Source organism: Candoia aspera, chromosome 2 (genome assembly GCF_035149785.1).
Source record: "Candoia aspera isolate rCanAsp1 chromosome 2, rCanAsp1.hap2, whole genome shotgun sequence".
NCBI lineage: Eukaryota > Metazoa > Chordata > Lepidosauria > Squamata > Boidae > Candoia > Candoia aspera.
Genome location: NC_086154.1, coordinates 48,509,022 through 48,535,088, shown reverse-complemented (window position 1 = coordinate 48,535,088; position 26,067 = coordinate 48,509,022). Strand labels below are relative to the sequence as shown.

Here is a 26,067-nt window from a genome sequence, read left to right as displayed (position 1 = left end):
AGGACAAAACGTACTCCTTGGGTTTGACCATAGCATAAGTTGCATGTTGGTTAACCTTTGTTTGATTGCTTTCCATTTACTGGTTGAACTACTCTGATACCATAGAAAGCCAACCTTCAGCCTTAGGACCACATGTAGAACTTTGCATCAGTTCAAAGCACACTGAAAATTAGTTCCCAAATCTTCCAAAAGCCATGTCTGTCCCTTCTCTGGCAACCCGCCACACAGAAAGGAAAAGGAAGAAGACACCAGAAGAGAGGGATATAGCATATTAAATTTGAGGGGATATGGCCTTCAACAGAAAATCCCCTTCTCCCAGCCATAAAAGTACTTGCAAGGATTGTATGTGTTGGGAGAAAAGGTGCAATCATTCCATTTGTTTTTAAGATTGAGAAGCAATGCAGCTTCAGTGAAAGATGCCGAAAAGTCTACAGGTGTGCAGAAGAACATTCATTGTTCAGTAACTGTGAAGAAGCCATCATCAATTTTTCCCCACAACAGTTCACTAGACAGGAAGCCCAAAATTCACCTTAACCATAAAGGCAGATGGGTGATGCATAGTACTCTAACTAGAGACCAAGCCCACACCACAACATGTCTTTCTTCATCCTGATTGTGGCTGTGGTGTTGGGTTATAATATTTCTCCTCTAGGCTTCTCAAAATCACCTTTCAGTAAGACTAAGCTGAAATCATATATCCTTGATTTATTTGAAAAAAAAATCTCTAATAATCACCTGGTTTAAGCAAGGAGCCACTTCATTTTATCAAATACCATCGACTCCATCAGTTGGCGTGCTTGCTCAATACTTGCTTCTGATTTTCACAGACGTAAACCCTAACAGCCATAGCATCCCAGAATTTCCAGGAAGCTGCATTAATTCATTAACTAGACATCTTTGTGTTACTGTCTTTCATGTAAAAATGTTTGGGATTTGTCTTTGTGCTATTACAATAGAGTACGGCTGTGCATGTGGAAAGGATACACTGCTTCAGCAACAGTCCCTCTAGATGTGCCTCCACATTTTGAACTCCAAGAGAGACATTGTCTATGCCCTAAGAGTGGAAGGATGGCTTTCTTATATTTGTTGCATAGAAAAGTGCTGGGCCAATTTTCCCTTTCAAGAACCAAAGCTTGATGCAGATGAATTAATAGAAAAGTATAAATCTTTTCTTCCTAAAAGTCAAGAATGTAAAGTGAAAAAAGAGAAAATGAAGACAACAAAATTACTGTATTGCTTTTTAACAAACCACAAGTAGTAAGTAAGTATCAATTCAGTAAGTATCGGCAATTCACCACATGTAAATTCAGTGCCTAAATTCTTCTGGGAGATCCTAAATATGCTTTCCTGTAAAATTCACGAGAAATAATGCCTGGAGATAGATAAACAAGTATGGGTAGAATCCTGATGCTATTGAAATTAATAATAAATTAATTTCATTCAGTGGGATAAGGATTTACTGAATATATCTTTCCCATTCACAGCTATTAACCAGCAAATGATGTTGGATTGTCTAGTACTAAAATCACAATAGAAGTTTTTAGAATTTATATCCCAACACTTGTATGCAAAATTATGCCATTCAAAATTAGTTTTATCTAAATTCTTATACTAATATCATAAATCCATGCCTAGAACCCCTCATTTAAGCATTTCAGCAGTAAAATAAGCTTTTCAACTCAGTGACATTTGTTACCATAATGAACACTTGCTGTTTAATTGGAATATGGTAGGAAGGGGAAATGAATTATCAAATTTCTAGTTTGAAATTTGAACTGAAACATGGTATTTTATATTTATAAGAAACCTGGCTTACCAATTGAAGTCAATCTGATGTAAGATCCCACTCAGTTTCAAACATGTACCCTTTCTGTAGATAGAAAAATGAATACTAATAGAGTACCTGGTGATTAGCAATGATTTAAATTTGAGAAAAGTATATAGCCAGGACATCTTATTTGGAAGTTTCATTTTACTTAGAAAGCTGTACTGTATTATGATCAATATTTAAATCTGACTCAGCCATCAAAAGGAGCTGTCAAATACACAACATAAGATTTTAAATTTCTAATGGAATTTAAATACTAAATCTGGAGGAGGATGAAGAGGAGGAAAATCATTCATGGTGGCTCTTTTTGCCATGCCTCTGATTCACCTATTTTATAAATTCCCTTCTAACCCATATGGGTGGTATGTGTCTTCCTCAACCTCGGGTCCTCTACCAGAGGCCTAGGAGTTTGAGGGTTCTGCACAGTATCTTGGCTGTTCCTAGCACTTAACTCTTCTGGACAGAGAGCTCTGATGTTGTTCCTGGGATCTGTTGGAGCCCCTCTCCCAGTTTGGGGGTCAGAGCCCCGAGTGCCCCTACCACCACTGGGACCACTTTGGCCTTCACTTTCCACATCCTCTCTAGTTCCTCCTTCAGGCCCAGGTACTTCTCCAGCTACCCATACTCCTTCTTCCTGATGTTGCTGTCACTTGACTACTATATCTATCACCACCGCTGTCTTCTGGTCCTTGTCTATTACCATGATGTCCGGGTTGATTGGCCAGTACCTGCCTGTCTGTCTGGATCTGGAATATGAATATATATATATATATATATATATATATATATATATATATATATAATATAAAATATGTAAATTTTGTATAATAACATTTAGAACTATATAATAGTTAGAAGATTTCAAAATGCAATTAAATGCCAGGCTTTAGGCATTAAAATTAAAAATAGTGATTCAACAGCAAAAGAATAAATGTATGAAATGTTGCTCTCAGTGAAGGAATCTTCTGTGATTCTTTCAGAGCTGAAGAAGCAGCTTGCTTCAAATTCTGACACAGGATTTTGAAATATTTTACATTTTGCACTTCCCACTGGACCTCAACTGCACTCAGTCAACATCATAATTATTTTCTTTTTTTAATAAGGCTTTTATTAAGGTTCAAGCAAAGATAAAAGCTACAGAAAAACAAAAAACTACAAAGAAAAACAAAAAAACCAAAAATGTGTGGAAACACAAGAGAATTTTTTTTAAATTACAGAAAGAGGTGACTTCCGACATTTAACAGGAAGGATATACAACAACATCATAATTATTTTCAATTGATTGGAGGAAAATAATATTAAAGAAAAAGCATAACTTAAGAATTATTTCACAAGCCTAATGATGAAAGAACTATGGAGTCTTGTAGGAATCCGTTTCAGTCCAGTAAACAAATAATAAGCTGGAACATCAAAATCCAAGGAGAAATCCAACAATCACAGATTCCATGTCCTAGCTATGATAGCATACATTTATTTATTTATTTATTTATTTATTATTCACATTTCTATCACTGCCCATCTCCCCCTAAAAGGGGGACTCTGGGCGGTTTACAATAAAATTCCCCTTAAAACCTAACATCATAAAATCACCAATATTAAAATAATAAAAATATAAATATAAAATCCAAGTGGGAGATTTCCATTCCGTCAGGAGAACTCTACATCATCAGCCACCCCCAGGAAGAGCTATTGCCCTTCCCATCCCAGGCAAGGTGGCAAAACCAGGTCTTCAAGCCCCTCCAGAAGGTCGGGAGTGAAGGGGCCTGCCTCACCTCGGGGCTAGAATGTTCCACAGGGTGGGCACCACTGCAGAGAAGGCCCACCTCCTGGACCCCACCAGATGAAATTCTCTTACAGACGGGGTCCGCAAAATGCCCTCTCTGCATGATCGGGTGGGACAGGTTGATGTTATAGGGATGAGATGGTCCCTGAGGTAGCCTGGCCCCATGCCATGTAGGGCTTTAAAGGTGATAACCAACACCTTGAATTGGACTCGGAAGCAAACTGGAACCCAATGCAGCTCACGCAGTAGAGGTGTTACATGTGCTGATCTTGGAGCACTCATCACTGTTCGCGCAGCCGCATTTTGGACCAACTGAAGCTTCCGGATACTCTTCAAGGGTAGCCCCATGTAGAGCCCACTGCAGTAGTCTATATTTGTTCAGTGCTCAGGGCAGAAGTATACTTTAATCTCCAAAAAAGGAGCAGCATTTTCTGATGATGGAATACTTTAGGAGGAGTCCAGCGGGATTGCTTTGGATGTCCTTGCTCTCTCCGTAATGGGGCCAAAATCTTGTCTGCTGAACATAACAGTTGAACAATATCACTGAAGAGTTTGGCTGGTAACTGAATAGGTGTCTAATGAGAAAGTATTAGTCCAAGGCTATTCATAAATAACAGATCACCAAATATTCCTCTTACCATAGAAATACGGTTTCTGATTCACAGACATACCACACCAAGTTTGGTAATTAGAAAAATCAAAAGGTGCATAGTTCTGGATCTTGTTACCATGATCTTCTGTGTACAGTGTCATCAGACATTAATTTGCACAAATAGCAAAGAGAAAAATAACAGAAAGATTTCCACTTGATCATCATGACAACCATTCTGTCCTTTAACATTCTTTCACCTATTTACACTACTGACTGTCAGCAAGTGCTGGCAATGAAATTGACTGCTAGTGTTCTTCTTTTTAAAAAATGTGGCATTTTATGATGATTTCCAGATGTGTGGGACTTCAGATCCATAATCCTCCAGCCAACCCTGGGGATTATGAGAGTTGGTTACACGCTTTCTGGAGGGCTAGTCAGAATAGATAAAGCCTCTTCAGAAAAACTTCCCCTCATTCCCCTAGCCAAAATTATGTAAATTGCTTTGGCAACGTTTGAATTCATCACTAATAGCTGTTTTTCCTCATTTCTGTCCATTGAGGAAAATCATTAAACTTATTAAGCTCAGTGAGGAAAAAAGGGAAATATTAATCTAATCAACATCTGAAAAGATGATCCAAAAGAGCTGTTTTTCTATTCTATTCATTTTGCAGCGTTCCCTTCTTTGTCTGCCATTGGGTGTTACTTCAACACTGCAAGTAATTTGAGCATTTATTCTCTGAGCAGGAATCTTTTTCTTATGCCTTTTCTTTGATTTCCATGTAGAAAATTGTGTTCCACAGTTGTATGCAATCTTCCCAATTTTCTCTATTTATTGCTTAAGTGTGGTTCAAAGCATCATAAAAGAAAAGACAGCAAGGTAATGTCTGTGGTTAAGCCAAGGCAAATCATTTCCCTATCTTTTATGGATTTCCTTGTAGCCTTGGCAAAGAAGGCAAGCAGTCATTAACAGTTTGTGCTGAAGGAGATTCTTGGCTGAATGTTAGGAAAAACTTTCTTATGGGAAGAGCAGTTCCACAGAGGAATCAAACAATTACCAGGCAACATGGCGAGCTCCTTTTGACGGAGATCCTTTCCACACCACCATTTGACTCCACAGAAACATTCTGAAGCCGAACCATCCCTTCAGCAAAATACTGAGGCCATCAAGGAACCAACCACTGCTTCTACCATTGGCTGAAGGAAAAGCATCAAAACATCCAACTAACTATTCCTGCATGGAGTGTTTGCTTGTTTTTTTAAATAACACCATGGTGCCCAAAATGAGGGAAAGCTGCCATAGCACCAATTAAATTGTGAACCATTTGCTCACAATTTATGAGAATGGTGAGATGATACCATTTCAGCAGACTGCCACTAAAGCTGAATCTCTGTGGAGAGAGGGTAGAGAATCCAGGAGCCAGAAGTACCTACCAGTGAGAAAATGGCCCACTCCCAAGCCCTGTGTTCTAGAGTGAAAGTAGAATGACTGCATGAGGGAAAAATGCAAGTTCTCTGTGAAAAAGTATTAGAAGGCAGATTAATTTCCCAACAGAAACAATGGAAAGTAGACATGAGAAAAAAGGGTATGGATCTGCTTGGAACAGAGTGAAAATAATTATGATACAGAGTGCCACAGAAGTGTGTGCTGAAAGACTGTCTGTGGAGATAGTTTGGCCTTACAGAGAGAATGAATGCTGATACAGGAGGAAGCAATTTATGAATGGGGTAAAGCAAAGGTGTTTGCAGGAAAGAAAAGGATGGAGTGGTAGAGTGAATGATGTTGGTGTAAACTAGATTTAGCAATAATTCCTGTTCTTGCCTCATGCCTTTAATTTCTTTGGTTTACTATATCTTGTTCCCTTTCTCCACCAGTTAGTTTGTCACAAAAGGGAGCAGCTCGATGGTTATGTATATATGCGCCATCCTGTGTTAGTCATTCTTAAGCCTGGTTCAGATATAAAATAAGCCACTTTGTGGCACCATGGGTTAGTTTCCACAATAAGCCAAGACATAAACCATGACTTAAATTGGAAACAAACCACATTGTACTGTAGTGTGATGTGTGAAACTTGTCATAAAACATAGTTATTGAAGGGGGTGGGATTCTAACTTAAGTCATGAGTTGCTTAACATCTATTTTTTTTAATGGAACTCTTTCATATATTTAAGGCAGCAATCCTATAATGATTTATTTTGGGCTACACTAAAGCACGTATAGATTATAAATTGGATGTAAACTTTGTCCATGGATATTAATTTTCAATCTAGGCAATAACTATTTCCTTCCAGTGTTGTATAAAATCAATATATTTTTAATTCAAACACCAGAAAGCCATTCATGGTTACTGATTATTAATCTCTTTCCCAGTATGCAGAACAAATATGTGGGCACCGTGAACATGATAAAAACATGAGAGGAAGCGAAGGGGAGCAGTCTGCATGAATAAGACAGAGCTCTTGTCAGAAAGGCAATCCTACAGCTTCAGCCAACTGAAAAAATAAAGAGTGCTTATTGCTCCCTGGCAAATAATTAATAATAACTGCTAATAATGAATTATTAATATACACAAATGACAACTCTTAAAAATATCTTCATGCACTGCCTGCATTATTCACTATATTTTATCTTCCTGATTCATAGAACAAAGGGCATAGTTGCATATAAGCCACTTCAAATTGTTTATAATGTATTAAACTTCATGCATGTACTATTCAAAAGAAATTGTTCGCTATCCAATCTCAGTAGATAGTGAAAATAAAACAAAGAAAAAAGTAGTTTATCGAGGATTGCTGTTTGGAATATTAGTATAATGCATGACCCTATCACAACAACCCTTGAAAAGAGTTGCCTTACTGTACATGGTGCCCTGCTCAGTTCAAAGTGCTCTCATTGTTAAAAAAAGGAAAAGGGGACAGGAAAGAAAAATGCAAAGAGAAAAGTGAAAGGAAAGGAAAATAAAGATAATACATCTTCCAAAAAAATCTATTTAAAAACAGGAATTTTCTATTTCAAAAGCAGGTGATGCTAAGATCTCTCCCCAAAGTAGTGCTATTTTGTTTATGTAACTTAAACAGTTATGACGAAAGTGGATGTACTTCACCCTGTGGATATACTGTAATGAAATCATCAGCACTGGATAAAGGTTGGGGACCCACAGTTGTACTCAATCATTTAACATTAATCCTCATGTTCAGAAAGTGAATTCTAAACCACAAGAACAGTTCCAGGAAGACAACCATTCCTTCCTAGCATGTACCTTCACGAGGAGGTAGATTTGTTTTTCATTAATTTTTTTTTTTTTGTAAAACTGTTTGTGTAATTAGTTTCCTTTCTTTCTGAAGAAAAAGAACTCAAAGAATGGAAAAAGTTTTGCCTCGTCATTGTAGGTTGCTCTACTTTTCCCATTCCTCTTTCATTTCCTCTCTTTGAGAAACAGCTTCATTTTCCTAATCTTTCCAGGTGGAAACTCACATCCCTTTCACTTATTTGTGCCTAAATTCCTCATTCCTTTAGGCCTGTGCAGAACATTACTGGCTTAGTTCACATAACATACAAAGCCATAATGTGGTTTGGGTCTTTAAATTCTGCATGTTTTGTGACTATGCTCTTGTGGCTTATGGCACAGAGGATTGCACAAACCAGCCATTGTGACATATACAACAATCTGTGGTTGAAAAATGGCTTATGACAATGTGTGAACCTGAATTAGAATAATGGAGGAGGAAAGGTTGGAAATATACCCAATGGCTTTATTCCCAACCTCTATTTCTTCAAAATTATTAGTTTCTTGTCGCAGTCTGCAATCAAATTGGACCTTGAATGGGTGTGGTCCAGACAACAACCACAGTGCTGATGATCCTCTTTATGTATTCATCTACATACTGAATGTGATGGATCAAGATTAAGCCTCTTGCCAATCAAAGAACTTCTTCTGGGACAAGAAGGCTCTGGCTGTAGTAAAAGAATCCTTCTGATAGAAGGAGAGGTATGTTTACTGAGTCCCTGATGTCTACTGAAAATCTGTTCTGGTTCCTTTCCAGAGCAGCAGAGACAGGAGAAGACTGTTTCTGTGGAAATCTCTATGGGGAGAGAAGAATCAGCGAAGATTACTTCTCCTTTCCAGCAAAAGGAGCATTTAGAATTGGATTCCCTTTAGGGGCTGGTGGAGCAAAAAGATGAATCCTGCACTCTCTATGGCTCTCAGTTGCTCTACTGAGCTTGCGGACCATCTCAGAAATCTACATTTTTCTCTCTTTTGTTATCAATTCCTGAATCTATTCCTGCTGCTGAGCATTTAGGGGATACTAACAATATGCTAAACAATGTGCACATACAAACACACACATAAACAAACATGCATAAGGAACAGACTACGACCGATTTCTGTCATTAGTCTCTACTTCCCACCATCACACCAAGTAAGGTTCTGAAGGGCTAGGTGTGTGTAGGTGAACGGAGGATCTGAGAACATGCTATTCCTCTTTTTCTTTTTACTTCCTTGCTTTCTGATTTGACCCCTCCTCCCCCAACTCCTCACACTAGTATAAATGTTTACCTAACTATCTTGAGAGCTTATTATAGCAGAAGGAGAAAGTGGATATTAGAAATGTAAAGATGGATTGGGAGCTAACAAAGAGTAGCAGGAATGGGCTAAAACCAAGCAAACATTAGTGCTAGTACAGGAAGTTAAAGAGGGCAAGAAGAAACAGATCTGTAGGAAAAGGTAAGATTGCATCAGATCTCATTTTTATATGGTTATTCTAGATATGATGTTTCTATTCTACCCTTTTCAAACAAAACTGATAAAGATTGCTAATTTTTAAAAAAAATCTTTGAAATAGCAATGAAATTAAAACAATATGCTTCCAACTACAAATTACATTAAAAATACAGTAAATCATTTCTGGTAAAGTAAAAGAGCCCTTCCAGTGAAAACCAGTTCTTGAAAGCCAAAGGGGAGGGACAGTACTGAAAGGATTTTTGCCCAGTTTCCTGCGAGTAAACCCCATGGAACTCATTTTGAATATTTATTCATTCATTCAGTTCCTTAGCTGCTGCAATTGTCTAAGCAATCAATAAAGCAAGTAAAAAAACAAAACACCCTATAATAAATGAGAGAGAGAAAGGAAGGAAACACCAAGAATGAAGGAATAAAATGCCAGTATCAGTACAGGACCCCAAACTACCTTGCCCCTGGCTGTTCCTAAATGACATCAGGCTTGGGCCATGCAGACCTGGGAGGGGATGGAATATATATTGGACTGCCTTGTGGTACCTTCCACATGCAAGGGCTGTGATCAGCACCACAGCCCTGTGTCTCCTTGATACTGAGCCCCCCACCAGGACTTCTGCACAAAGAGCCAAATAACCTTTTAAATGTCAGCGCAGTTGCTGCTCCAGAAGCCATACCACCAATATACCTTTTGCATCATTTCCTCTCAAGTGGCAGGGGGAGGGGCAAAGTCCCCATTTCATCCTGCCCCAAGGTACAGGGATTTCCCCATCATTGCAGAAATCATGGCTTCTTGGCATCATCTCTCCTTCCTTTCCTATTGATCCAAGGGGTGCTTCTGCTGCTCCTCTGCATGATGCCTGTTTGTACTTCTTTTCCTTATTGCAAAACAGACACAAAACACATAGGGGAGTAGAGTGCTGACTTTGGTGGCCAAGAGACAAGGAGCCTGGACAGTTAGAAACTGAGGATGTTGGTGGGGCTGAGCCAGCTCTTCGAGGTAGTCCAGACAAGAAGCACAAACCATGAGTACTAACACTACCTTTATTGTAAAGTTACAGTAACAGGATCTTGCAAGTCTGAAAGCGCTCCTCCCCTCCTTTACTTTTACTTTCCTGAAAGATGCTTCCCACACCCCTTCTCCCTCTGTGGGCTGAGATACCTTTTGCATGATGGTTGTCTAGGTTGTGGCTCTTCCTTCTGTTTCCCAAGGTCATTCCCACAGGTAGTGCCAGGGCAATTATGAAGGTTTGGGGACAGTGGGTGTGCAGAAGTGCCCTGTGCCTGAAGGAGTGCACAAGCTAAAGGAGATGAGTAGCCATGGATGTCTGCTGGGCAGGGACAGGTGATATCCCATGCATGATGACATCATTGCATAAATGACATAAACTAAGTCATTTGCATCAGTCACATTCATATTATTCAAGCAATACAGCCCTGACATCCATATTGTGGCTCCTACTGGATATCTATGATACAACTCAACCTTTCAACTGCAGCAACAAAAGAGACAAGTTAACACAATATTGTATACTACTCAGAGGCTTATCTTCATGCCCAAGGCGATATATCGTCATGGAAGAGATGTCCTTTAGTAATTTGTGATAAAACTATTTAGAGTTTTAAAGCCAAAAGCAGCACCTGGAATTCAGCTTAGAAAAAAAACAAGTAGCAAATGAAGTCACTTCAAAGTTGGTACAACATTCTTTGGCTGACTAGTATTCTTTGCATTTAAACCTGCAAGCAAGTCATTGCTAGTAAGATGGTATTCTTGATTACTGTAATTGCTTCTTAGAGTGGTTTCTACAGATAAAGAATACTGCATGCCAGAACATAGACTCTCCTAGATTTTTTTTACAATATCGGAAGTGTTTTTGCCACACCACTTGCACCAGCAAAGCAACAACTGGAGCAAGCCTTCCCAGATTCCAGAGGAGAATCCAGTTACATTGTGTTCAAAAATAAGACTGGAAGAAGCAACTCCAGCTCCATAGCTATCAGTGAGGAATGCTTCTTGCCTGTCTGAATGGGCATCTCTTCATAAACATATACTGTAGCCAGTTCAGACTTCTACAGACTGGAGCTGAAATCAATTTCAACTTCAGTAATCGACATTCGATTACTGCAGGACATATTCAACTGTACAGTTTTAAAGGGGACATAGTATTGTCATAATTCTATTGCCTGACTGATATTTTAAAACTATTTGACTCTGAATTCTGAAGAAAAGCACTCTGTACCTGGAAGAGAGATGCGGATAGAAGTCACTGACAGGGAGACAGAGACAGAAATGGTGGGCAGTGTTCGTTCCTGGATTGTTGCAAGAATGTATCCAGGATTGATGATCAAAGTACATTAAAAAAAAACCGATAGGCCAGTATTTCTATTAATTCCACTTCCAGCACTTAAGAACAAAGATATTAGAATGCAAGTACAAAGTCTCATCAGGCTGGCTGCACATTTTGCAGGACAATGGAATGATACTCAGAACAGATGGAAAAAATGACTTCAGAACAGAGTTGTAGAAATATACGTTAATCCGTTTAGCTGAATTCCTGCCCTTCCTGATGCCTTTTGTTTCTTAATGCTGGCTTTGATTGAGAATGTTAATATACTGAATGAATTATTATACAAAAAGGCAGATCTCCACAAGCCCTTTTGCAAAACATTATTTCCAGAAGTGAAGCTTGTTGTCATTAAGTGCATTTAATCTTTATGCCTGCATCATGCATTCATGAATGTATAATTCACTTCCCTTTCTCTAATCAGCCATTATTCTGGAATTCTGCCTTCATGAGAAAAAGCAGATCTGCATAGAGATTTACCAGTGTACCACTCAATTAGAATGTTAAATATAAAACTGGTGGTGAGGCATCCTGAAAACTTAATAATGGCTTGACAACTACATCTGGGCATTATACCAATGCATGTTAAAACACAGGCAATCTGTGGCCCACCAGAAGTTCAACTCCCAGTAGCCTCAGCCAGACTAATAGTCAGGGATAATGGGAGCTGTAGTTCAGCAACTTCTGAAGGGCCATGGGATCTCTTCCTGGGCTGAAGGTGATTGGTTATTGAAGGAAGAGTCACTGAACAAGCCTGCAAATGTTTGTACTACTACTCAACTGTTAAACACTTACATCCTTATTATTTTATTAAAAGTAGTGGAAATATAACTCCAAAATGCACTCATGCAGCTGATAATTTTTATTTTGCATGGAAGGAATGTAATTAAAATGCCTTATCAAACATTAAATATATCTTTATATTTCCAAATTTCAATGGCACCTTGCAAATTGCAATTAAATGAGTCACAACTTTCAGTCTAGATTTCAATTAGGTTAGTATAGATCTAACAATCCAAGTCTGAACCGTGTCTGCTGGAAACAGCCACTTTGGATGTTTTGAGCCTACAACAAAATTCATGTGTTTCAAGGTATTTATTTGAAGGGCAAAAGAAAATTTGGGCATTTTGAGCAGCAGTGTTTTGAGTATTCCCATAATTGAAAACCATCTTGAAATGGGCCATTCCAAACTCAAAATAGGTTGTGCCGAAAACCAAAGGTGTACGTCCCAAGACTTGCGTGTTTCTTTCTGATGGGATATAGATAATTCAGACCATTCCTACAGAACATTTTGAATGGGTTGTTTTGTCCAAATCTTGAAACATAACATATTTTACATTTTGTGCTCACCTATAACCACAAATGCCTGCTCATAAATGCCTATATTAATTTGTGGCAGGCATGGAAGAGCCATCATCACAATCAAGAGTGGCAGATTTTTTTCTTTCACATGAGGGTACTTGAAGCACAATATTTTTCAAAAGAGATGGCTCATGTATCTGGCTGTCAACCATTGTTTGCTTCTTTCTTAAAATCAGTTCAATCATGTCCGATTCTCAGAGATTGCCTGGACAAATCCCTGCAGTTTTCTTGGCAAGTTTTTTCAGAAGTGGCTTGCCATTACCTCCTACCTAGGGCTGAGAGAAAGTGACTGGCCCAAGTTCACCCAGCTGGCTTTCTGCCTAAGGCAGGACTAGAAATCACGGTCTCGCAGTTTCTAGCCTGATGCCTTAACCGCTACACCAAACCGGCTCTCTATTTGCTTATGTTGTTGTTGTTTATTCGTTTAGTCGCTTCTGACTCTTCGTGACTTCATGGACCAGCCCACGCCAGAGCTTCCTGTTGGTCGTCAAAACCCCCAGCTCCCCCAGGGACGAGTCCGCCACCTCTAGAATATCATCCATCCACCTTGCCCTTGGTCGGCCCCTCTTCCTTTTGCCTTCCACTCTCCCTAGCATCAGCATCTTCTCCAGGGTGTCCTGTCTTCTCATTATGTGGCCAAAGTATTTCAGTTTTGCCTTTAATATCATTCCCTCAAGTGAGCAGTCTGGCTTGATTTCCTGGAGTGTGGACTGGTTTGATCTTCTGGCAGTCCAAGGCACTCTCAGAATTTTCCCCCAACACCACAGTTCAAAAGCATCGATCTTCCTTCTCTCAGCCTTCTTTATGGTCCAGCTCTCGCAGCCATATGTTACTAGCTTTAACTATGTGGGCCTTTGTTGTCAGTGTGATATCTCTGCTCTTAACTATTTTATCGAGATTTGTCATTGCTCTTCTCCCAAGGATTAAGCGTCTTCTGATTTCCTGACTGCAGTCAGCATCTGCAGTAATCTTCGCACCTAGAAATACAAAGTCTTTCACTGCTTCTACATTTTCTCCCTCTATTTGCCAGTTATCGATCAAGCTGGTTGCCATAATCTTGGTTTTTTTGAGGTTTAGCTGCAAGCCAGCTTTTGCACTTTCTTCTTTCACCTTCATCATAAGGCTCCTCAGTTCCTCTTCGCTTTCAGCCATCAAAGTGGTATCATCTGCATATCTGAGATGGTTAATGTTTCTTCCAGTGATTTTAACTCCAGCCTTGGATTCCTCAAGCCCAGCACGTCGCATGATGTGTTCTGTGTACAAGTTGAATAGGTAGGGTGAGAGTATACAGCCCTGCCATACTCCTTTCCCAATATTAAACCAATCCGCTGTTCCATGGTCTGTTCTTACTATTGCTACTTGGTCGTTATACAGATTCTTCAGGAGGCATACAAGATGACTTTGTATCCCCATATCGCTAAGAACTTGCCACAATTTGTTCTGGTCCACACAGTCAAAGGCTTTAGAATAGTCAAGAAAACAGAAATAGATGTTTTTCTGAAACTTCCTGGCTTTTTCCATTATCCAGTGGATATTGGCAATTTGGTCCCTAGTTCCTCTGCCTTGTACATCTGGCAATTCTCGCTCCATGAATTGCTGAAGTCTACCTTGCAGGATCTTGAGCATTACCTTACTGGCATGTGAAATGAGTGCCACTGTTCGATCGTTTGAATATTCTTTAGTGTTTCCCTTTTTTGGTATGGGGATATAAGTTGATTTTTTCCAGTCTGATGGCCATTCTTGTGTTTTCCAAATTTGCTGGCATATAGCATGCATTACCTTGACAGCATCATCTTGCAAGATTTTGAACAGTCCAGCTGGGATGCGGTCGTCTCCTGCTGCCTTGTTATGAGCAAAGCTTCTTAAGGCCCATTCAACCTCACTCTTCAGGATGTCTGGCTCTAGCTCACTGACCACACCATCGAAGCTATCCCCAATATTGTTATCCTTCCTATACAGGTCTTCTGTATGTTCTTGCCACCTTTTCTTGATCTCTTCTTCTTCTGTTAGGTCCTTGCCATCTTTGTTTTTGATCATGCCCATTTTTGCCTGGAATTTACCTCCGATGTTTCTAATTTTCTGGAAGAGGTCTCTTGTCCCTCGCATTCTATTGTCTTGTTCCACTTCTGCGCATTGCTTGTTTAAAAATAATTCCTTATTTCTTCTGGCTAACCTCTGGAATTTTGCATTTAATTGGGCATATCTCCCCCTATCACTGTTGCCTTTTGCTTTCCTTCTTTCTTGGGCTACTTCTAGTGTCTCAGCAGATAGCCATTTTGCCTTCTTGGTTTTCTCTTTCTTTGGGATGTATTTTGTTGCCGCCTCCTGAACAATGTTGCGAACTTCTGTCCATAGTTCCTCCGGGACCCTATCTACTAAGTCCAGTCCCTTAAATCGATTCTTCACCTCCACTGCATATTCCTTAGGAATATTAGTGAGCTCATATCTAGCTGATCTGTGGGTCTTCCCTAATCTCTTTTGTCTGATCCTAAATTGTGCAAGAAGAAGTTCGTGATCTAAACTACAGTCAGCTCCAGGTCTTGTTTTTACCGACTGTATAGATGTCCACCACCTTTGGCTGCAAAGGATGTAGTCAGTCTGATTTTGGTGTTGTCCATCTGGGGAAGTCCATGTATAAAGCTGTCTCTTAGGTTGTTGGAAGAGAGTGTTTGTGATGCAGAGTGAGTTGTCTTGGCAAAATTCTATTAGCCTATGTCCTGCTTCATTTTGTTCTCCCAGACCATGCTTACCTGTAATTCCAGGTGTCATTTGACTGCCCACCTTAGCATTCCAGTCTCCTGTGATGAAAAGAACATCTCTTTTAGGCGTGTTGTCCAGTAGGTGCTTCAGATCCTCATAGAACTGCTCTACTTCAGCTTCTTCAGCATCTGTGGTTGGGGCATATATTTGGATCACTGTGATGTTAGATGGCTTGCCCTGAATTCGAATTGAGATCATTCTATTTTGGGGGGGGGAGATTGTATCCAAGCACTGCTTTAGCTACTTTACTATTAATTATGAAGGCTACTCCAATTCTTCTGTGGTCCTCTTGTCCACAGTAGTAGATCTGGTGGTCCTTTGATGTGAAGTGGCCCTTTCCAGTCCATTTCAGTTCACTGACACCCAAAATGTCTATCTTTAATCTTGACATCTCACCAATAACCACATCCAATTTGCCCTGGCTCATAGATCTTACATTCCAGGTTCCAATGGTGTGTTGATCCTTAGAAGATCGGATTCGCCGTTCACCACCAGCACCGTCGGCCGCTAGCCGTCCTTTCGGCTTTGAGCTAGCTGCATCATCACGTCTGGGGCTAGTTGAACTCATCCTCTGTTCCTCCCCAGTAGCATTTTGACCATCTTCCGACCTGGGGGTCTCATCTTCCGATGGTATACTGACATATCTCTGCTTGTACTGATCCATTTAGTTTTCACGGCAAGAATACTGGGGTGGGTTGCCATTACCTTCCCCAGGGATCGCATTTAGTCTGACCTGTCTGTCATGACCTTCCCTTCTTGGGTGGCCCTTCACGGTTTAGCTCATGGCATCACTGAGGTGCTCAAGCTCCAGCACCACGACAAGGATTTGCTGAAGGATTTGCTTATAGAGTGATTCAATTCCCCATATCCAGCTTGTTGGAACTTAGCTTAGGATGAGATAGAAGTGCCTTCCACCAGCCCATTTCATTGAAGCACCTTCACTGAAGCAAAAGAAGGAAATTAGCCCCAGATTTTGCTAAGCAGATTCTGCTGTGTCTCTGAACGGGGAATGCACAGACCTCCCTCAGCCCCAGATCATTAGAGATATAAAATATGAAAATCAAGAGCTAATCTGCAAACATCAGGCAGAAATATATTATAGTTTTGGCTTACATACCCCCCACCCCAATGAATAGAATATTCTAAAAGCCCTTCTCAGCCCGCAGTTTATAATGAAAGCTTTTTCATGTTTGAGGTACTATATTTACTTAGTTCAAATATTTATGGGTGCAATGTATATACAGTATTGAACAAAACCAGATTCATTCCTTAGTGAGAAGAAATGAACTACGTACAGAACGAAATATACCATAATGTGAAGGGGGCTGGGAGGAAGACTTAGCTAATACTTTGCTGAGCCAGCAATCTTCCAAAAAGGAAGTTTCATAGCTACTGAACTGAAGAATAAAGCCAAGGTAAATTACAAGTAGTTTTTGTTCAATTTTATTGTTCAATATTTATGCTCACTTCTTTTTAAGATCATGGTCTTAAAATGGAGAAAACATCATTCAGTATCTTCAGCTGCATTTGCAGTTTTATGTTTCACAAGGGACTGCTGCCCCATCTGCATTCCCATATGTCTAGATTCAAGCTATTTGACGGGATGTTGGTAAGTTATTAGGGCAACATTGAAGTGCTTCTTCAAGTCATAAGTTAATTCACCAACAAGGGTTGCACGCTAGAAAAATATCTTGGTTTTTAAGAAATAATTGTGAGAATATTACCACCTGTAAAATTCAAAAAGTAAGAGCATTGCTAATATTGTTATTGCATTGAGGGGTGTCCGCAGGGATGCATGTAAAAAAAATGCACTATTGTGGCAACCATCTTCACTTTTTTTTAAAGCACATCCTGCAGACACCCCTAGTTGTATTTGTACTATTCTGTTTTCACCAGAGCTCTCAAAGCTGTGTTTTAGCTCCATAGTCATCCTGAAAAGCAAGTGAATCTGAGATATAATTATTCAAGACTACTTAGGGAGTTTACTGCTAAGGAGGAACATGAACTTCAGCTTCTTGTGCCCAAACCTATCATCTTGGACATTCAGTTGCCTTAGATCTTTATGATTTACAGTATTTTGGTCAAAAACATGTTTGCCACTTGAAAGTAAAAAAAAAAGAAAGAAATTGCTTAACAACAGGAGCTAGAATATTGGAACTTGTGCACACAAATCTAAACAATTCATGCTTCCAAAAGAGATATGCTTAATTGCCTTCAAAAATGAATATGCCAAGTTTTCAACACTTCCTATGGAAGAGTTCAGCTGGAACACTACAAAGCAACTTAGTGTTTTCTGGATGCTTTGGATTAACTCTGAACAGCCCAGGTAATAAGGCCAATGGGAAGGGATTATAGAAATAATAATCTAAAACAGTGTTTGTCAACCGTGGCAACTTTAACAAGTATGGACTTCAACTCCCAGCTGGCTGGGGAATTCTGGGAGTTGAAGTCCACACTTCTTAAAGTTGCCAAGATTGAGATACACTGAGCTGAAGTATCTGAAGGGCACCAAGTTGCCTATCCCATAAAGAAATGGGAAGAACAGCAGAAAAATGTCTTGTTCCTCAGGCAGGTAAGTTATAAAGCAGGGGGGGAAAAAACAAAAAACCTTCAACCCCCACCTGGAGTGCAACATCTGTTACTGTTTGTAATGTCTATTCAAAATTCATAATAGATTCCAGAAGCCTTGTAGTGGAGAAATGAACATGTCAAAATTACATTGCAAATGGTGTCTTTGTAGATAATCTCAAGAGAAACTATGGACAGAGGCAGTGCAAGGGCTGGCCTAAGCCTAACTACCAGATTTTATTCTCACCCTGCTGACAACTCTATCCTCTGAAGAATATACTGTATATTGCCACTGTCAGTAGTAGATAATTGTGTCATTTTTGTATACATGCATCTGCATTTCAGCTCACTGCCAATGTTCAGGAAGCATTATGGAGAAGAAAAGCTACAGTATGATATCATCATCATCACCATCATCATCCTCTCTCTTGTGAACAGCACAGTTCATACAAATCTCACATTCCATTTATCAGAGCACATTATTTATGAGGATAGGTGGTTGGTAGGATGCATCAAGTGATCATGTTCAGGGCCAGAAAATACCCCAGGAGATCTTAACAACTACTTGAAGCTACGTATATTCAAGCTATATTATAAGGAAGTGGAGACTTGGGTTTCAAAGAACTCACTCCCAGCTGCATGGACATGGCAGCCAAGGCTGCCTATTGCAGGTGGTGGGGTCAGGGTTCTCGGCCTACTTACAATAGTATGGAAAATGTTTAAATGCTGTTGAAAACTGATATAATGTCATGTTCACATTCTAATGTCTGGTTAACATTGTAACGGTTCACATGTCATTCTCTGTTCCGTATCCCTTCACCCGGGGTTTTTCCATTCTGTTGCCCTCCCTTGTTTTGAGGGCTTGGAATGCATGTTTGGGTTTGCGCTCCTGTTCAAGGTTACTTTCCCAGGCGCGTCTAACGGCATTCAGCACCTGGGAGGGGGAGCGTCCTGACGGGCGACGGGGCGGGACCTGCCCACAAGCAAGGCTTTTAAGTTTGTATTTGGCGCGCTTTTGCTCATTCTCAGCTTTCTCTGTATTTGCATACTATTCCTTTAATAAATCAGTTATCTTTAAGCCCGAGCTTGTGAGACTGAGTATTTGGGTTTAGGCAATCGTTACATAAAGCTGAGAATCCATTTTTTCCATTTTCCGCTGGCCCCATCCAATCCTTGGATAAGAGGGAACGCTAGCGATGACAGAACCTCAACTTCGCGTAAGTGAGGGAGGCGAAGAAGAGCGGGAGGTGGTCAAAAGCCGACCAGCGCTAACCTCGAGAGCGCAAAGAGCAGCACGTCGGGAGTTGCGAGATACCCAATTGGACGAGCTGTTGACATCCATACAGGAGAGTCTCAGGAGTGAACAGAGATCTGTTATGGAAAGAACCACGGGGAGGGGGTCTCCCCAATTGGCCTGGGAGCACGAAGTCCCTCTGTCACCGAAGGTGGTGATAACCAACCAACCCCAGGAGGAGCCGGTCACTCCGGCCCGTATGAGGGCATTGGAAGATAAAATGGATTTAATAGTAACGATCCTCAAGGATCTACCCAGAGAGGATCAGCCCAGAGAGGCAGAGCCCACCCCGGAGGATTGGGAGGAAGAGCCGTCACAGTACCCCAGGCACAGCACCCTGTCGACCCGGGGGAGAAGTAAGACTCGATCAGCCCATCAAAGGGGAGAGCGAGAGGCAAGACCTCCTAGGGATCGACCACTTGTGGGGGCTCGGCGTACGCTGTCATTCGCGGCACCGCCACAGCCAGCTGAGCCGGCAAGAACCTTCCCACCATTTGGAGTGAAGTTTGATGGGGATCCCGCAACGCTCTCCTTCTTTATTACGAATGCCAAGCATTATATGGAAGATTGGGGTCGGAACTTTCGGTCTGAACACGGCAAGGTCAATTTCATTGCCAACAAGCTGAGAGGAAGGGCAGCGGATTGGTATGTGCAACTATGCCAAGCTGAGGCAACTGAGTTAGAGGACTTCGATGAATTTTTGTGGGCACTTAAAGAGCATTTCGAAGACCCCCTAGCTCAAGAAACGGCTAAAAATGACCTGCGGAAACTTTATCAAGGGTCCCTCTCAGTTGCCAAATATGCGTTGGAGTTTAAAGCCTTGGCAGGAAAAGTGGAAGACTGGTCTGAGCCAACAATCATCGAATTGTTCAAGCAGGGGCTTGAACCCGAAATCCTTCGATGGGCTCTGGGCAGAGATGATCCCAAAACGCTATATGGGTGGATTCAGTTGGCGGGAAGCGCAGAAAATGCCCTACGAACCTATGCCCATACCAAAGAGCTTAGACAAACACGTCTCGCTAGAGGAGCGCGCGCATCTGGACTTGCCAGCCGCCCCAAACCGAAAACCTGGGAGGAAGAGAGGGAGCAACGGTTCTCCAAGGGTCAGTGCCTCCGATGTGGAAAAGAAGGGCATCGAGCCACGTCGTGCCCGAGACGCCGTCCAGAGGAACGACAGACGAAACCCGCGATTAAGACGCCTGCTCCTGCTCCACCGCGAAAACTGAAGGCAGCCCTCGCGGAACTGGACCCCCCCGACCTACCCTTCGGAGAAGAGGAGGAAGAGTTGCAATTCGAGCAGCCGGCGGGAAAAGCCTACCACCTGCCCTGAAGGGCGCCCTAGGGCAGGTGGAAGAAACCGGGCGTAACCATGATTCGGTGAGTGGAAACTTTCCCACACTGACTGTTAAACTTAAGCTGGGCTCACAAACCAAAACGGTGGAAGTGTGGGCCATGCTAGACTCGGGTTGCTCCCGTTCTCTAATGCACCCTGATGTCGTAGCGGCTCTAGAACTGCCCACGTTCCCTTTGCCAAGACCCATGATTTTCACCCAGTTGGATGGAACTATGGCGGGAGGGAAAGCAGTTAATCTTTCCACGGGACTGGTCGCCTTGCAGATGGGCTCCCATCAGGAAAAGCTGCCATTTGTGGTAGCTCCAGTGGGGGGTCCTCTGGTAATTTTGGGGATGCCTTGGTTTGTGCAACAAAACCCTTTCATCAACTGGCTGCATAGAACTGTGACGTTTGCGGATGGATTTTACAAAGTGCCCGAAAAGGACCTATTGGAGGACATGGAGGGTGGAGGGGTAGCGTATACCACTGTACAAACACTTCAACCTCTTGAGGGGCTACCCAATCAGTACCAAGATTTTGCTGAAGTATTTGGGGAAAAGGAAGCAGATCGCTTGCCACCCCATCGAAAAACGGACTGTGCCATTGAGTTTTTACCAAATGTAAAATTGCCTCACCCAAAAATATACCCCATGTCTCCCAAAGAGCTTACCACGCTAAGGGAGTTCATTGACAAAAATCTGGCTAGGGGTTTCATTGAGCCTGCTAATTCCCCGGTAGGAGCTCCTGTCCTATTCAGGCCAAAAAAGGATGGGTCATTAAGGCTTTGTACCGATTTCCGCGGGCTCAATGCGGTCTCAATATTAAATAAATATCCTTTGCCCCTGATCAAAGATATGTTATCACATCTGGCCAGAGGTAAAATTCTCTCAAAACTGGATTTGAGAGAAGCTTACTTTCGCATTCGCATAAGAGAGGGGGATGAGTGGAAAACAGCGTTCAACTGTCCTCTTGGGGCTTTCCAATATAAAGTTTTACCATTCGGTTTATCTGGGGCACCCGGGGTTTTTATGCAGTTAATCAATGAGGTCTTGCATGACCACCTATTTAAGGGAGTACTAGTATATTTGGATGATGTATTGATCTATACTGAAACCATGTCAGAACATATCCATTTGGTGCGTCAGGTACTAGCTAAATTGGAAAAAGCAGAGTTGTACGCAAAACTGTCAAAATGCGCGTTTCATCAATCGCAAATCGATTACCTAGGCTACCGAATTTCAGCTCAGGGCATTGAAATGGACCCTGCAAAAGTAGAAGCTATTGTAGCATGGGAGCCTCCCCGTACCAGGAGACAATTACAAAGTTTCCTTGGATTCTCTAATTTCTATCGGGCATTCGCCCAAAATTTTGCAGAAATCGCCCTCCCCCTTACTGAACTGTTAAAAACTAAAGGACAGGGGGATACGCGACGTTCAAAGAACCCAGGCGCGCTCCTTAAATGGACTCCAGCCTGTCAGCAAGCGTTCCAAACGCTCAAACAACTTTTTACCACCGAACCAATCTTACAGCATCCAAACCCCTCTCAACCTTTCGTTGTACAAGTCGATGCTTCGGATTTTTCCATAGGAGCAATTTTGTTACAATCTGACCAATCGGGCGCTCCTGTTCAAGGTTACTTTCCCAGGCGCGTCTAACGGCATTCAGCACCTGGGAGGGGGAGCGTCCTGACGGGCGACGGGGCGGGACCTGCCCACAAGCAAGGCTTTTAAGTTTGTATTTGGCGCGCTTTTGCTCATTCTCAGCTTTCTCTGTATTTGCATACTATTCCTTTAATAAATCAGTTATCTTTAAGCCCGAGCTTGTGAGACTGAGTATTTGGGTTTAGGCAATCGTTACATATAACCACATCAGGGAAAAACACATGCAACTGCCTATCCAACTCCAAAACAGCATATCAAAGAATTTTAGTATATTCTACATAAACTAGTAATAGTATCAAATTTGATTCCTTACACTAAAATATTTTTTCTTTTACAAAAATACCAAAGCTAGTGTAGTATGCAGCATTAGAGTGATGAAAATACTCCATGGTTATTGGGGTGACAAAATGGCTTAATACATTTCTCTCATCATTTTATAAGACAATTTTTGATGTTACTGCCATATGTAAATAAATAAAATAATCCACAGTCTAACAATTTTACAGAGCAAGAGGGTGTCATGTAGTCTATTAAGACAAATTTATTGGTTTATAAAATGTATATCCCACATTTTCACTTGTTTCTTAACTATCTCAGAGCAAGCTCTGCTATGTCCCTGTGAGGAGGGGATAAATTGAACCACACATTTTGTAATGTTGTAGATCATACACACAGAGGTAATAAAGACCTATGATCGGCCACTGTTTTTGTCATATGTGAACATGGCAGCAAAGTATATAGCATTGTGAAGTGGACATAATCATATTATCTTTAAAAGAAACCTATATGATTGTTAATTTGTCAACAATTTCAGCACTGAAAATAATTGAATTAGCTTTCATTTAAAATATATTAAAGGGTCTCTGAATCTGCTTAGTCCACATGAAAATAGTGGAATTTGCCAGTTGTGGCTATTTTATTTCCTTGATTTCATTACATAGCTAAAGCTGAGCTGGATTCAGATTTAAGCTAAAGTGTATGAGTTTTCTGTGACTACTGAATAGGAATCTGCCTAAATGAATACAGCTAAAAAAATTATCTACAAATTTTTAACATTATGTACATTAACATAAAAATAAAAAGTATACTTTTATCAAGATTTACAGTGCAATCCTACCCGGGTGTGCTCAGAATTAAAACCCAGTGAGATCATTAAGCTTACTTCCAAGTAAGTGGGCATAGAATGTTGGTCCCGATTCACTAAAACCAAAACACTTCAGCATTATCAAAATGTCCATGTCCTTGTCAAAATGTGCTTGTTTTGTTCTTGAGAAATTATTAGTGTAATTTCTGATTCTTGCTTGCAACTGTTTTAATTCCCATTCTTGTAATGCAATTCTGTCTCCAATTGCTAATCTAAAAAAGTTTATATTAATAAAGGAGAAGTTATATACATACATACATACATACATACATAAAATCAACACATCCACTTTGTCATGCCATCTGTGTGAGCTGCAACCTCCACAACAAACCTTTACACACTGAAATAATTATCTCTCTGAAGTCTGCAGCTGGTCTTTCAACTTGCTGATGGCCTGGTATCAGTGGCTCAGTAGGCAGCACTTTTGCCTCAGGCTGCCAGGGTCAGGGGTTCACCTTCTGCTAAGAGAAAAAGCTGGACATATTCCAGATTGTGGGTGGGCTCTGCTAGTCTCCTAGGGGGCAGTCCTTAAGACAGTAAATGAAACCACAAATGCCTTGTCCATATGAAAGCACTCTTCCTTACAGTAAAGAAGAAAATGTGCAAGGAAGCTACATTCTATATGCTTCTAGAGCTTGTGAGAAATATAACTTTCTAGAAGGATATATTACAATCACATATTTGGGGACTTCCTAGAAAATGAATGTATATGTTTACAAGCATCACCCGTGGATAAAGGTCATCATGTAGGACACTGTTATAAATTTGGATTTAACCTGCTCTGGTGTTAAAGCTCTGATGCTTGGTTATTCCAGATGACTCCTTCCTCCTCTTCTTTAAGACAGATAAAGTTGGACCTCTTGAAGGAACTGGGGATCACATTCTAGGCAAAGGTTGGACTGGTGATCAATGTACTGCATGAGATTTTGCCGTGGCCATGTGCCTCCAACAGTGACTGGATCATCTAGTCAAGAAAAACAAAGCTGACATATAATATTTTGCTTGAAAATGGAACTAAGCAAAACTGATGCATAAAAGCAGAAAGAGCAATGCATTTATCAGAAGACAGAATACAAGAATAGAATTGAAAGATTTTCAGTTATTAACCTGAAAAAACATTACCTACACTAGGCAATACTTGGTTTTGATGATAATTTACCATGACTGCCAACTAGCTACAGGATTGTAAGACTGCTAATATTAACAAGTGCATGTATGAACACACACACACACACACACAAGATATAGATGTGCATGATGCATGATGCTTGGGCTGACTGGATTGAGGAATCAGTGCCATGATCCACTCTGATGTCCCTCAGGAAAAATCCCAGGAAGTGTAAAAAATAAATGTAACAATTGGTTCATACAGACCACGTTGAATTGGATGGATAATATTCCTGCCATTGTCAAAAGGATTATGTTTCACATATTAAGTTGCAGAACTGACCACTCTTTTACACAGAAGAATCTTCCAGACAAGATATATTATAAAAATTGTCTGTAAGTTAACATGCATACTGTATGCTATTGTATGCTGTACACTACTGTATATAACCAAGGAACAAGCCCCACACTCAACTCACACTGATGATGTTACCTGGTTGGGTAATGAAACGTCTGCAAGCAACCAACCAAGCTCAGAGAGCACCAAGGACTTCACAGTTCAACCCTGAGCTACAGATATTCTCTTCTATTGTTATCATGCATCACTAATACCATGTATGCATTTGTCACTTTAAAGAGCAACAAAATAGTTAAAGAGCAACAAAATAGTCAAACATACTAAAGATTTAAAGATGACCTAAAGATAGTTAAATAGACCCAGTTTGGTGTAGTGGTTAAGGCATCAGGCTAGAAACTGGGAGACTGTGAGTTCTAGTCTCACCTTAGGCACAAAGCCTGCTGGGTGACCTTGGGCCAGTCATTCCATCTCAACCCTGGGAAGGGGGCAAGGGCAAACCACTTCTGAAAAACCTTGCCAAAAAAACTTCAGGGACTTGTCCAGGCAGTCACCAAGAGTTAACACTGACTCAAAGGCAAGAGAGAGGGAGGGAGGGAGGGAGGGAGGGAGATGATATAAAATCTTTTCCAGAGCTGGCCCTACCAATTGCCTCAAAAAGTAGATATCAAGGATATAACAATGGCAGCTTTCCAGACATTTCTCTCGGTTGGAGAAGAAAACTGTCTGCTATGTAACTTTTCTTCCACCAGCCACATGATGGGTGGGGTGAGGCAATTTATCAGATTTTTAATACTTTTTTCTGTTTGCACTGAAGTATCTCAATACCAGTACTTTTAAAAGCATACAGCTGAACAGGCATTTTAGAAAAAAAGTTTGATTAATAAATAAACATGTTGATAGACTGTCAGATGTGATGAAAGAGGGAAGCCCACCCTCAGGCAGCATGAAGCAGTCTCAGGCTGCAGATTTTGAGTGCCGTGAAAGGGCAGGAAATCATTGATTATTTATTATTTTTCTAGATTTGGAAAAAATTGCTTATGGGCTTTTTCTGGCTCATGTCCCAAAATACTTTTACCAGCTTAGTTACTATATATCAGGGGTCTCAAACTTAAATTGTCACAAGTGCCTCAGGAGAACCCTAACACTGAAGCCTTTTCATTACATTGATGCACGTCTCTAGTGAGTCAACAAGGAAGCAA

At 40.8% G+C, this 26,067-nt stretch overlaps 1 protein-coding gene across 1 annotated transcript in view; it reads right to left on the bottom strand.

Moving 5' to 3' along the window:
* Positions 1 to 26,067, bottom strand: part of ERC2 (ELKS/RAB6-interacting/CAST family member 2) — a 630,778-nt gene that overhangs the window by 62,721 nt on the left and 541,990 nt on the right. Inside the window, exon 16 of the mRNA XM_063296431.1 lies at positions 24,180 to 24,367. The gene's annotated coding sequence lies outside the window, so the exon portion shown is untranslated. The remainder of the gene's footprint in view (positions 1 to 24,179; positions 24,368 to 26,067) is intronic.